This window comes from Sus scrofa, chromosome 13, assembly GCF_054392235.1.
Source record: "Sus scrofa isolate SSC_HxYL_T2T_F1_AM1 chromosome 13, Sscrofa_HxYL_maternal_Yorkshire_Landrace_v2.0, whole genome shotgun sequence".
In the NCBI taxonomy this organism is placed as follows: Eukaryota; Metazoa; Chordata; class Mammalia; order Artiodactyla; family Suidae; genus Sus; species Sus scrofa.
In genome coordinates this window covers 191,905,365-191,918,160 of record NC_139395.1, presented here as the reverse complement: position 1 = coordinate 191,918,160, position 12,796 = coordinate 191,905,365, and the positions used below count along the sequence as shown (strand labels likewise).

At 39.8% G+C, this 12,796-nt stretch overlaps 1 long non-coding RNA gene across 2 annotated transcripts in view; it reads right to left on the bottom strand.

The window, feature by feature from the left end:
• LOC102160577 (uncharacterized) overlaps positions 1–12,295 on the bottom strand; it is a 218,314-nt gene extending 206,019 nt beyond the window's left edge. For both annotated transcript variants that reach the window (XR_014824979.1, XR_014824980.1), the window contains exon 1: positions 12,155–12,295. This is a non-coding gene — a long non-coding RNA (uncharacterized LOC102160577). The remainder of the gene's footprint in view (positions 1–12,154) is intronic.
• Between the last annotated feature and the right edge of the window lie 501 nt (positions 12,296–12,796).

The following is a 12,796-nucleotide window of genomic DNA, read 5'->3' as shown; positions in this document are numbered from 1 at the left end:
CTTCCATATGCCACAGGTATGGCCCAAAAAGAAAAAAACAAAAACAAACAAACAAACAAAACACCTTGAAATATTCAGTATTTCAAGCTGAAGACTTAGAATAATAGATACATGAAGGACTTTCACACCTTCCCCTGAAGCAGGTCATAAGGCCATCGTGGGAGAGGTTCTCTTCCTATACCCAGATGAAGGTAACATCCTTATCCCTGAAGATGAAGGAACTTCAGAGGGATGTTAGGAGAATCTGACAGACAGACCTTGTCAAGTTTCCCCCTGTTTACTATACATAGCTCATACCCTTTTTCCTATTACATTTTCCACAACTTTCTATTCCATTAAATCTAGCTTAAAAATGATCAGGTGTAAACACTTATTTGGTTCTTCATTATAAAGTCTCCTGTGTCATATAAAACATATTAAATTTAAAAAGTATACAAAGTATACTTTTCTCTTGTTTATCTGTCTTTTATTACAGAGTCCCAGGCATAGAACTTAGAAAGGTAGAAAGAAAAGATGTTTTCCTCCCCTACAGTTTGTTTTGAAACTAATTTATTTAACCCTCCATTATTCTATAATGTAAAGACTATTATTCCCTTTTTACAGATAAAAGCAAAAACCCTACAGGTACCCAGGTATGGGAGACTGGTTTAACATTCAAAAGGTTAATAGATGCAAACTATTGCCTTTGGAATGGATAAGCAATGAGATTCAATTGTATAGCAGAGGGAACTACATCTAGTCACTTATGATGGAGTATGTGATAATGTGAGAAAAAAGAATGTATATAGGTATGTGTGACCGGGTCCCTTGCTGTCCAGTAGAAAATTGACAGAACACTGTAAACCAGCTATAATGGAAAAATAAAAATCATTTAAAATAAATAAAGTTTGCATCAAACTAAAAAAAGTCAATTAATATAATCCATCAATAAAGTAAGAAAGAAATATCACACAATTCTATCAATAAAGGTAGAAAAAGCACTGGACAAAATCCAACATCTATTCATGATAAAAAATCTTAGAAAACCAGGAATTAGGGGGAACTTCTTCAACTTGACAAAGAACCTCTACAAAAAAAAATGTACAGCTAATTCATACTAACTGGAAATATACTTGAAGCTTTCTAACTAAGGTCTCGTAGGTCATGTATATCTCCTCCCATCCTCCTTTTCAATATCCTACTGCAAGTTCTAGCTCATGCAATAAAACAAGAACAGGAAATAAATATATTTACTTATAAATACACATATACATTATGAAGCAATATTCTATATTGCTATGGCTCTACACCTCAGCTGCAGCTCTGATTTGACCCCTGGCCTGAGAATTTCCATATGCCACAGGTATGGCCATTAAAAAAAAAAAAAAAGCATGTAGACACAGACCTTACATCCTTCACAAAAATTAACACAAAATGGATCAACAAAACATAAAACGGAAACTATAAAACTTCTAGAAGATAACTAATGGGAAAACTTAGACAACCTTAGATACAGTGATGATCTTTTAGATACAGTACTAAAGGCATGATCCAGGAAAGAAACATGGATGAGTTGGACTTCACTAAAATTAAAAATTTCTGCTCTACAAAAGACACAAAAGAAATGGGCTAAAGACTTTAAAGACACATCACCAAAGAAGATATACAGATGGCAAATAATCACATGGAAAGATTCGCCGCACAAGTCATCAGAGAACTGCAAAGTGAAACATCAATTATATAGTGCTACACTTCTATTATAATTACCAAAATCTGGAACACTGACAATATCCAGTGCTGATGCGGATTTGGAACAAAAGGATCCCTCATTCATTGCTGGTAGTAATACAAAATGGTAGAGATACACTGAAAGAGAGTTTGGTGGTTTCTTACAAAGCTAGATTTACAATACAATTCAGCAATCTCACCCCTTGTTACTTACCCAAAGTAGTTGAAAAACTAGGTCTTACCAAAAAACTTGCACAGGTAGGTTTACAGAAACTTTATTCATAATTGCCAAAACTTAGAAGCAAACAAGATCTCCTTCAGTAGGAGAATGGATAAATAATCTGTGGTATATCCAGACAATGGAATGCTATTCAGCACTAAGAAAGAAATGAGCTATCAAGACATTAAAAGACATGAAGCAACCTGAAGTGCATATTCCTCAGTGAAAGAGGCCAGTCTGAAAAGCCTACATACTGTGTAATTTTATCTACATGACATTCTGGGAAAGACAAATCTATGGAGACTACAAAGAGATCAGTGGTTTCTAGGGGTTGAAGATGTCAAAAGTGTAGAGGGAAAAAGAGGGGGCACAGAGGATTTTCAGCATGGTAAAAAATCCATAATGATGGATACATGTCATTATACATTTGTTCAATCCCATAGAATGTACAGCACCAAGAATGAATCTTTATGTACAGTCAAGACTTGCATGATAAGGACAGGTCAATAAGGTTTCATCAATTACAACAAATATACCACTCTGCTGGAGAATGTTGATAATGAGAGAAACTATGCATATGTGGGAGTAGGGGTATATGGTAAGTCTGTGTATTTCCCCTCAATTTTTCTGTGAATCTAAAACTGCTCTAAAAGATTGTCTTTATTTAAAAAAAAAAAAAAACTTTTTTTTTTTTTTTTTAAACTGAGAGATATAGAAGCTAAGTCACAGCAGTCCTACTTTTTTTTTTCTTTTTATAACCACACCCATGGCATATGGAAGTTCTCAGGCCAGGGACTGAATCCAAGCCACAGCTGTAACCTGAGCCACAGCTGTGGCAATACCAGATCCTTTAAGTCACTGCACTGGGCCGGGGATTGAACCTGAACCTGCAATATTGGGTAACAAGTCTCAATTCTGATAAATTTGCCTTAGTGTTTAAGACCCTTTGCACCCTCTTGGATAGTTCAGGTATTTTCTTGTGGCACACCAACTGTGCAGTTCATTTTCTTCCTAATTTCAAAAGCTGCCCTCCCCCTCAGCCTCTTAAGAAACTCCCACCAATCTCTGTTTGAGCCACTGAGGCCTTTGTTTCTGGAGAAGGCTCAATTCCATCTTGCCTGAAGAACTTGATACCATTCCTTGACTCTAGAAAGTTCTACTGCTAGCATTCTTCCCCCATTATGCCTAAATCACTAAAATTCCGTATCATACCAGATTCCATTTTTTCCCTTCTATCTCATTTAACCCCATTCTTCTCCCAGTTTCCAAATACTACAAAGGTGGACTCATTTTTTTCCCACCCCAGAGTGAAGCTGAGCAAAAAACCCTCCATGTCTTTACTAAAAAAGAGCAGAAGTCCAATGGAATTCTCCCTCTTTTCTCCCACTCCCTCTCTCCCATAAAGTGAAGGAAATAAATGTTTGATTTTTTGTTTTTCAAAGAAAGAACTGCAAGCATTCTCTTCCTACTCTTGCTATGCCCTAGGCAACAATCCAAATTAGAGTAAAAATAACCAGTAAATATTATGTCAATAAATCTCTGAAGTAAAAAGAGGTGATAAAGTTACCAAAAAGTTCAGTCAGGCTTCATTAGGATAAACACTTAATGCAGAAAATCATATTTGATCTCTTGCTCACATACATATGACCACATATAATTCAGCTGATCTGATACAAACATACATTTTGAAATGCTGCTTTAGTTGTGATTCATTGGCTAATAATTTGGAAGACAAATTTGATTTCAGATTAAAAACATATAAAATCACAGAGTCTGCCTTCTAGCTGATTTTGATCCTTGCGTAGATACTTCAGTATGAAGTTAAATAAGACCACTCATGGAATGTTTCAGACATGTTGAAATCTGGAGATCAAGATAAATTTCTCCAACACTGAAGGTAAAGAATCAAAATATGATTCATAAGAGAAGGCTGTGGCAGTAATCTCATGTGGCAATAATCTCATGGCTTTATTTTTTTCTACATTTACTACTGATCATATAGTGAAAAAGATGGAAAATCTCAAAATCTTATCTAAAAGAACATGAAGGAGGATGAAAAGGAAGGACAGGCAAAGAACAGAGGAGGTCATTGGGACAAGTTCAGCAGGTCTCCACGTTACAATGTAGAGCATGAAGAAACACATGTAGAACCATATGCATTTATTCATTTCAAAGAGTTCCTCTGGGTTGATTGGCTGCATTCTACATATTTTGTGTGCTAAGGTAGTAAAATATGGTTTATTTTTCATTTCGGTGTCTGGAAATGAGCCTATTTGACACTATCTTTCATAGATTAAAGACAGGACTAAAGAAGCTTTCTAAAGAAATTACCTGAATTTGGCAGAGCACTGGATTTGCAACACCAGTTGCTTACCAGTCTATGAGCGTAATGATTAACATTTGGCTTCTTGTTCTTTCATTTACTTTGGGGACTCTTTAGCCTTTGATCACCTTTCTCTTTCACCCATTGTCCTTTAGCTCCACAAATTATTCACACACTGTATTTGTTTCTTCAACTTCCTTACTCATTGTGTCTTCTATTCACTAGCTAATGTTTATTGAATTATCCAGCAATTTAGGGAGACCCCCTTCCAAAGTGTAAAGTTTTCCCAGGCTCTCTTCTTTTCTTTTTTTTTTTTCTTTTTTTGCACTTAAGGCTATATAGACAAATACACCAAAATTTGTCTAACAATTGCTTTTTGATCTACAATGCTCCAAATTAATATTAAAATTGTTACTATTTTAAAAATTATAAAGACATTAAATATTGTCTTTAAAACAATGAGAGATCCTGAGTTTCCATTGTGGCTCAGTGGTTAACAAACCTGACTAGTATCCATGAGGAAGTAGTTTCAATCCCTGGCCTTACTCAGTGGGTTAAGGATCTGGCATTGCCCTGAGCTGTGGTATAGGCCACCGGCTTCAGCTTCAATTTGACCTCTAGCCTGGAAACCTCCATATGCCTTGACTGCAGCCCTAAAAAAAATAAAACAATGCCAGATCCTTGACCCATTGATCAAGGCCAGGGATCAAACCCATATCCTCACAGATACTAGACAGGTTTGTAACCCGCTGAGCCACAATTGGAACTCCAAGGGTAAATTTTTTTAAACTAGTTACATTTAATCACAAATCCAATACACCCTGAAACTGTCTTTAGCACATAATTTAGCACTCACCAGAGCAACACATAATGCTGTTTTTATGATAATTTGTTTTGCTTTTACAACATGGACAGGGAAATTATTTTGATTCTTTTGATCAACATTGGTACTGAGTGCACTGCATTTTACAGAGTAGTCACTTCATAGATTTCTATAGTTTTCTATCAGTGCAGTAGTCAACCATCTCAATTTGCCATTCCTGGAAATGGAAATATATAAAGTGGGAGGGCTGGTGGTGAAAAGAGTCCTTTTTAATAAATTAAGTATAATCTCAAAGCAAAATCTTTTCTTCTAAAAACTGCTTTTGATATTTACATTCTGTATATTTTAAAAATAAATTTGGGATTTTTGCAAATGCTTCATGACAAATCATATGGAAAATGGGACGCTGAATTTTTTAACACCAAACAACTAAGCTAATTTGATTTTTAGCCAATTTGCCATCAAATAGTTTCATCAGGATAAGTCATTCTCCTGTTCAGTAATACTTTTGGCAATTATATTACAGGAGAACAGGAAGGATTAAATAAAAATTTCCTTTTGAAGTAGCAGGGCCAGCCTTTGTAAAAGTCAAGCATGGAAGAACTTGTTTTTACATCAATACATGAAGCTAAAGTCCCAACCTGTATATAAAACCTCATCTGCTTATTGAGAAAAAAAAAATTTCTCTTCAAATATAATTTAAATTTAAAAAGAAAGGTATTAAGAGTGGGTCACTTTATAAAGTTTCTGTATTTATTTTTTGCAGAAATACAAGTTCCTAAAACTTATTTTATTGATTCAATAGTATTATGTCTCCTGTTGAAGGAATTTTGAACATAAAAATGAAAGAAAAATTAAATATCAATAAAATATTATATTACATTTTCCCACCTTTTGATCTCTCAGAATCATTTCATCCTCTGATTTTATTTTCCATGGTTTTAGACTCATTATCCAGAAATGTACTAGTAGCAAACCTAGTAAACTGCCTTCCTAGTGCCCATGAATAAGTAATTTTGGAAGACTGGCACACCAAATAAAAGGTGATTCCTTCCCTCTGTCTGGATTTTCTTCTCTAAGAAACATTATTAATATTAGGCAGACTTTTTTCAAATGTTAAGAGAAGTAGGAGTGAAAAGAGAAGCAGAGAGAGAGAGAATTGGAGTTACCTATCATTAAAATTAAAAATGATTTACTTTCAAACATTAATGAGAGAAAGTTTTCCAAGTTCAAGAGAAAAGTAGTCCTGCTAAATATGTGAAGTGTGAATTATTATGGTTAATAAAGGGAAGAGGATATTTTAAGAATAAGGGCTTGTATAGCAGTCATGAAGTAGTATAGAGTCATATTTGAGAGCTCGAGCTGTACAGCCAGATGGTGTTGCTTCAAATCCTACCTCTGTAATGTCCTCATCCTGTGACCTGGAAAAAGTATCTTACCATCTCTAAATACCCTTCTGCATATGTGAAATAAGCAAATAGTAGCTAGTTCATAGGATTGTTGGGAAGATTAAATAAGAAGACATATGTAAGGAAGCATTCTGCCCAGAAGTTTATTTTTATTTATTTACTTATTTATTTTAATTTTAAGGTCCACACCTGTGGTATAAGTAAGTTCCCAAGCTAGGGGTCAAATCAGAGCTGCAGCTGCTGGTCTAAGCCACAGCCACAGCAACGACAAATCTGAGTGATGTCTGCAACCTACACCACAGATAACAGCAACACCAGATTGTCAACTCACTGAGTGAGGCCAGGGATTGAAGCCCCATCCTCATGGATACTAGCCAGGTTTATTTCCACTGAGCCACAATAGCAATTCCCTAATTATTTCCTTTTTAAAATCTTCTTTATAAGTCTTGTAAGTCAATAAGTAAGAGGATCTCTAGAGAAAAAAAGCCAGGCATGGCTTTCTTGACATAAGAGAAGACATTTTGGCCTAACCCAATTTGTGATCTAAACCTGGGTGCAATGCTTACCCTTGAACAAGTCTCAGTAATTAATGATCTTGAGGGAACAAGGGAATGCAAGAATAGAGAAGGTACAGCAATAAAGCAGAGTCTTAGTTCGCCATCAAGGAATATACATTATATCTTTGAGTTCTGCAGGAACTAAAGCCCCCACCCAGGTGGAGGCTGGAATGATGACTTAATGCTCTTGGCTTCAATCAACTAAAGCTTGGAATCTATAGACCTTTACCCCAATTCTATGTTGAATTCCCCTCTGCTCAAGCCCTTAATGAATATATATGTACCCTAAAGCTTAAAACTTCCCCAGTTTTGCTATTCAGAGAGACACTGCTTTGAGAAAGTTCCCCAGTGTTCCTACTTGCTGCAAGTAATAATAAATCCTTTCTTCTCTCAGTCTTTGACTTGGTTGTATCTAGTGGACACCAAGTCAGGGAATTCCTGTTGTGGCTCAGCAGGGTTATGAACCTGACTAGTATCTACGAGGACATGGGTTTGATCCCTGGCCTTGCTCAATGGATTAAGGATCCAGCACTACTATGAGCTGTGATGTAGGTCACAGACACAGCTTGGATCTGGCATTGCTGTGGCTGAGGTGTAGGCCAGCAGCTGCAGCTCCAATTCAACCCCTGGCCTGGGAACTTCCATATGATGCAGGTGAAGCCCTAAAAAGCAGGGCGGGGGGGGGGGGGAGAAAGAAAGAAAAAGAAAAAGAGGCAAATTCACTTTTCAGGTTAGGTCTTAGCCTTGACTCCCATTGATGGAATGTTCCTAACCACTTCTAGATTGGCTCTGTCCAGTACAAATCAATTTTTGCTCAAGTAAACTCAAAAAATTTTAATACACCTCAGTTTATTTTTTAAGAGTCGTGAATAAATAAATCAAATGTTCACCCTCAGAGAGGTTATATTCTAGTAAGACTATAAAAACAAGTAAAATAAAGATAGTGTGAAAAGCAATATAGAGAAAAATAAATCAGAATCAAAACAAAGACCATTTTTTCATGGATCACCTCGTGAGATTGCCAGAAGGTGTACGGGATTTTAAATATTGTTCCTCCCCTTCCCACATCTCTTCAGAAGTGTGATAGCTTCCTTAAACTCCACAGAAACAACCCCCCAATTCTTCACCCAGGACAATGGATGTCTACTTATTCTACACTGGCATAATTAAGAAGCCCACTTCAGAGAGCACTCCCTAAATAGAGGATTTTCTCCTAGATATCCTTTTGTTACTGCCTACACTGAATAAAGCTGCCAACTCCATTCAATGTACACAATGTATAGGTATTTTTGAGGACTTATTTTAAACTGGGCTTTGTTCTAGGCAATTCGAACAAAACAATAATCCTTACCCTCAAGGAGCTTTGTTTTTGGTGGACAACATATGATTAACAACAACCAAAAAATTCAAAAAGGTCAATTCAATGGAGAAAAATGTGTTATGGAAGAAGAAAAAAACATGGTGGTTGGGGTACAATTTTTGATAGAGTGATCACGAAAGTCTTATTTAGAAAACACAGACCTGAAGTAAGGGAGTGAGTCATAGGGTAGTTATAAGGAGAGTATTATCAAGCTCAGGGAATACCCAAAATAGAGGTGAGAATTTACCGGATTTATTCTTGGAGCAGTAAGGAGACCATGTGACTGGAGACCAATTGCAGGTAAAAGAAATAAATGGGAGGAAGGCTTAGGTTGCATTGTTTTCTTACTATGAGTGAGACAAGAAACCAAGCAAGCTTTGAAGGAGAGAAATGAAGACCAAAACTATAATTTTAAAAGGATCATCACTCTGGCTACTGTACTAAGGACATATGTTCCCTTACATTAGAAGGTCATGAGATTTTTTTGTAGACCAAAGTAGCTCCAGACAAGTCTAATGACAAAGGAAAATAAGGCCCTTGAAAACTGGAGAACTCTGGGCTGGAGATATTGGCTCAACCACTAAAGGGTCTCAGGAATGAGCTATTTTTTTTTTAGATCACATGTTACTAATTCTGGAAGCTCCATGGAATCCTATTTCCTTGACACTGATGATGAGAATGCACCATGTTTTGGGTGGGTTCCTAGAGGGTAAGCAGTGATGTTGCCTTCTGACACAGAACCCTAGGGCTCAATCAGGGATTTCTGCCAAGGTCTAAAGCTGCAGCAACCCTGTCAAACTATTACAGTCTAAAAATCAGAAAATAAAGCCCTGAATGAGAGTCCACTTGACAAGAGCAGGTGTAGTCAACATTGACCACTTTCTCCCACCCTCTTGTAGCCATCATCCTCTTCCTGCAGACCTGACATAGCACTTGGTCATACCACCTCACATCCAGGCAAACTTCAGATCCTGTCACCCTCATCTGCCTAGCCACTTGGATAGCTAATACCATATGACCTCACTTATACATGGAATCTAAAACAAACAAAAAACTAGCTCATAAATGCAGAGAACAGACTGGTGGTTCCCAGAAGTAGAGGAATAGGGTATGTGGGATGGTGGATCAAAAGGGTGATTAGGTTGAGGTGTGTGTGTGTGGGGGGGGGGGCAAAACCAGTGAAGGCAGTCAAAAGGAACAAACTTCTGGTTATAAAATAAATGTCATGGGGATGTAATATGTACCATGGTGGCTAGAATCAATAACACTGTATTGCATATATGAAAGTTGCCAAGAGTAAATATTAAAAGTTCTCATCACAAGAAAAAAATGTGGTGACTATGTATGTTGATGGATATTAACTAGAATTATTGTGGTCCTTTTGAGATCTACACAAAAATTGAATCATTATGTTGTATCCTATAACTAATGTTATATATCAATTATATCTCAGTTTTTTTAAATGACCAATATTCTTAACACTCAGCATGAGAGGGTACCCTTTTTAGGTAAGTTCCTGCAGGGGCAGTAACACCTGATGGTTCATAAACAACTGCACAGAACCACTTACAATACTGACATCATGTGTTTGAATGATACCGGGCAGAAGGAACCTTGTTGAGGCCCAATTTTAATGGATCAGTAACAAATTTCTGGCACTCCAAATGGAATGGACCACAGATGGTAGGCCTGCATCTCTCCACTAGGGTTCAGGCTCCCCCCCCAGCTCCAGAGGGAAGACAGCAGAGGCTTTGGGAGGTTTGAGTGAGGAGGACTGACCCTGGTCTTTGAGTTCACACTGAAGGGGTGGAAGGGTGGCAGCCTTCATGGGAATTCAGAGCAACTCTTCCCTTTGACTTGATACTCAGGTGTGGTGCATACACAACACAGCCTCCTGAGTAACCTCAGCTGCCCCTCCTTGAGGGGATTCTGCTGTGGCATGGTTGAGGGTCAGAGACAAACTCACACATGCCTACCTTTGTCTGGCCTTCTTGCAGTACCAGACACCTGGGGACAGTGGGGACCTATGGATGAGTGGGAGCCAGGGCAGTCTTGCCCATTGTCTTGCCATTAGCACCATTCACTTGACCCTGGTACAAGGCAATCGTAGCCACAACAGAGCTTTTCCCCCTCCTCACTAACCTCCAGGAGTCAACAGTATCATTCCCCATGTCATTTTTGGTTTTGTAAAGAAAAGTGGCCAGCCCTGTGAACCAAGAGGTGAGATTGGGAAAAGCCTCTGGTAGGAGGACCAGCTGACAACATGGAATGAGGACACTTAACCCAGTTCCAGGAAAAGACACTGAGGATCCCCAAGCGTGAAAGGGTCCAAAGATATGTGACTGGTGACTTGACCAAGTAGGTCAGGAACTAACATGGCTAAGCTGCTCTGACACAGAGGCATCCCATCTAACCTTCTGAGGGATATTCTGACAGGTAGGTCTTTTTCAAGTACAGGCAACCCCCCATTATATCAGAGTCCACACCATCTGGATGCCTCCTATTCTGGTCTTTTGAGGAATCCATTAACAGTTTGGGGCTAGTTCCAATTTTCCTGAACCAGAAGTCTTATTTGGGTCAAATTTTGTAGCATTCGCACGCCAACAAATCATTCCAACTGCCCATTTGGTAATTGAGAACAAATCCCTACAAAAACAGAATCTCTAAGATAAGAACCAAACATCCACCATTGCAAAAGATAGCTCATATAGGGTGCATCCTGCAGAACCAGCAGTTTTTCAAGTGTCACCCACTGACCCCAAAACATTTAATTTTCCTATGTAACATGATCTCGCCCTGATACTGGCTGGGAGATGGGGAACGCTGGCCTGTCAATTGGTCTTTAAATTGTGTTGCTTCTGATTATCCTGCTCCACATGCAGTTAGCCCCAAGGGATAAGTTAAACTCATGAATGGTACACTCATTCCCCACACCAGAGAAAAGGGACACCTTAGCCACCTTGAAATGAAACAACTCAAATGTGCCTTCCAGATAAGAGAAACCATGAAAGCCTCACAGAATATGGTAACCAGGTGCTGTCCATGCCCACTGATGTGGCCCTCTATCCCTTCCAGCCAGGAGACTGGGTGCACCTAGAAACTGGGAAAAGCTGCAGCCACAAGATGAGCTCACCCCACAGTGGAATGGAGCCCACCTGGTGACCCTGACCACCCCTCTGCTCAGAAGCTTCAGAGATCCCTCTTTGGGACATCACCCTCCAGGGAAGAGGCTCCTGAGCCCCAAGTGGTGGAGACTATCTGGGCCAACAGCCCCTTTGGCTACTGGTGGGAACACCTCCCTGACAGCTTCTCTTCTGAAAAACAACCAAAATGAGACCAGGGATATTCAGGCCCTGGCACTGAGCCTCAGCATCAGGGCAGCCTGCCCTGCAGGCAAAAGACCTAGATACCTGCATTCTGAGGAAAAGCCTGACATATGCCCATTAGGCTTGCTAACATTGGAGCCACACATCCTAAATAGTCGGATGTCCTTTGCCTCCAAATGTTTAGACCAAGGGTAGTTGCTCAGGAATACGAACATGAGCGCTAAGACCTGGGGACCATCAAAAACGCGCGCAGGCGGCTGAGAAGAAGTTCGGCTCCTCTACCCACGGGTATGACGTCCCCCCAAACCAGCAGGAAACCAGTTCGACCCTCGAGAATGAAGCGCAGCACAAAAGACAGTGGAGGGATTTTTCACCAGTAAAGCCCATTAACGATTTGAGGAGAATGTGGGTAATAACATAAAATCTAACCTTCTTCTTTCCCTTGGGGCTCAATCTCGTGTCACCTGCTCACAGGGGTCTCAGGCCAAGGCCCCGTCCCTGGCTCTCCAGCCCAGGGCCCCTGGTGCAAAACAGCTGCGACGACACCTCAGCTCAGCAAAAGCACAGAACGACACTCAATCCAAGATGGCGGCAGCGGCCCTGCGCAGACGGTGCCCTCAGCACAGCGTCTGCAGCTTGAGCAGCACAGCTGCGCCTGCGTAGGAAGAACTCCGCTCCCTCCCTCCTCGCACCTGAGATTCCTACAAAGTAGCCACGCCCACAGCCCGTCTGGGAGAGCATGTGCTCTATAGCACAGGCTGCCACTCCTTCATTCTCTGATCGGAGAGTAAAGCTTTCAGCATTCCTTTTTTTTTTTTGCCATTTCTTGGGCCGCTCTCGTGGCATATGGAGGTTCCCAGGCTACGGGTCCAATCGGAGCTGTAGCCACCTGCCTACGCCAGAGCCACAGCAACTCGGGATCTGAGCCGCATCTGCAACCTACACCACAGATCACAGCAATGCCAGATCCTTAACCCACTGAGCGAGGCCAAGGATCGAACCGGCAACCTCATGGTTCCTAGTCGGATTCATTAACCACTGAGCCACGACGGGAACTCCTCTCCTTTATTT